We start from the raw sequence: 737 nt of genomic DNA, 5'->3' as shown, positions 1-737 counted from the left end.
CATCCAGGGGAAGCCATCATAAAAGTGACAAGAAGCACGTGCCACCTGAGCCCACTTGACTGTCGCCTTCTTGACACATTCTCATTTACATTTTCACCATTACTCACCCAGTTCTCATTCTGCAAGATGCCTGCTCTCTTTCTACAGCAGCAGGGACTGTTTTCCTCCTGAGTAGAAATCAGTTCCATCTCAAAATTAAAGTATAAATATATATTTATATATTATATATTTACATTAGGTTCTTGTGTATAGAAACATTTAAAAGATAATATAATTTATGTATTTCAAAATTACTACCAAACATAATATAAATTGTATATCATGGTAATGTGATCATTTCTCTTGAGAAAGAATGAAATGAAAATCATAAGTAAGCAAAGTGAAGGTCCTTAAATTAGTCATGATTACTCTTGCAATAAAAATGCCTAAAGCAAATTGGTAAATTGTGTAAAGTATTTATGCTTTGCTATCAGTCCTACATTATCATCTGAACTTCTATTATGTCTACATAATCTACAGCAAAAACATATATGCGTATGAAAGTCCAAAATACTTAACATTTTGTCAGGGTGTTGAATATTTTATATAAACATGTCCTGCTATAATTATTTACAATTCCTGTGATTCATGCTTTAAATTAATTTATTTTTAATATATTTTATATTCTATTTATCTTATATGTTCAGGCCAAATAAATATTGGTGTAATCAGTGTTTCTTTCTTTCCTTAATTTTCAA

Source organism: Fukomys damarensis, unplaced genomic scaffold (assembly GCF_012274545.1).
Source record: "Fukomys damarensis isolate Sample0158 unplaced genomic scaffold, DMR_v1.0_HiC HiC_scaffold_37, whole genome shotgun sequence".
Taxonomy (NCBI): Eukaryota; Metazoa; Chordata; class Mammalia; order Rodentia; family Bathyergidae; genus Fukomys; species Fukomys damarensis.
This window is presented reverse-complemented; position numbering follows the sequence as displayed.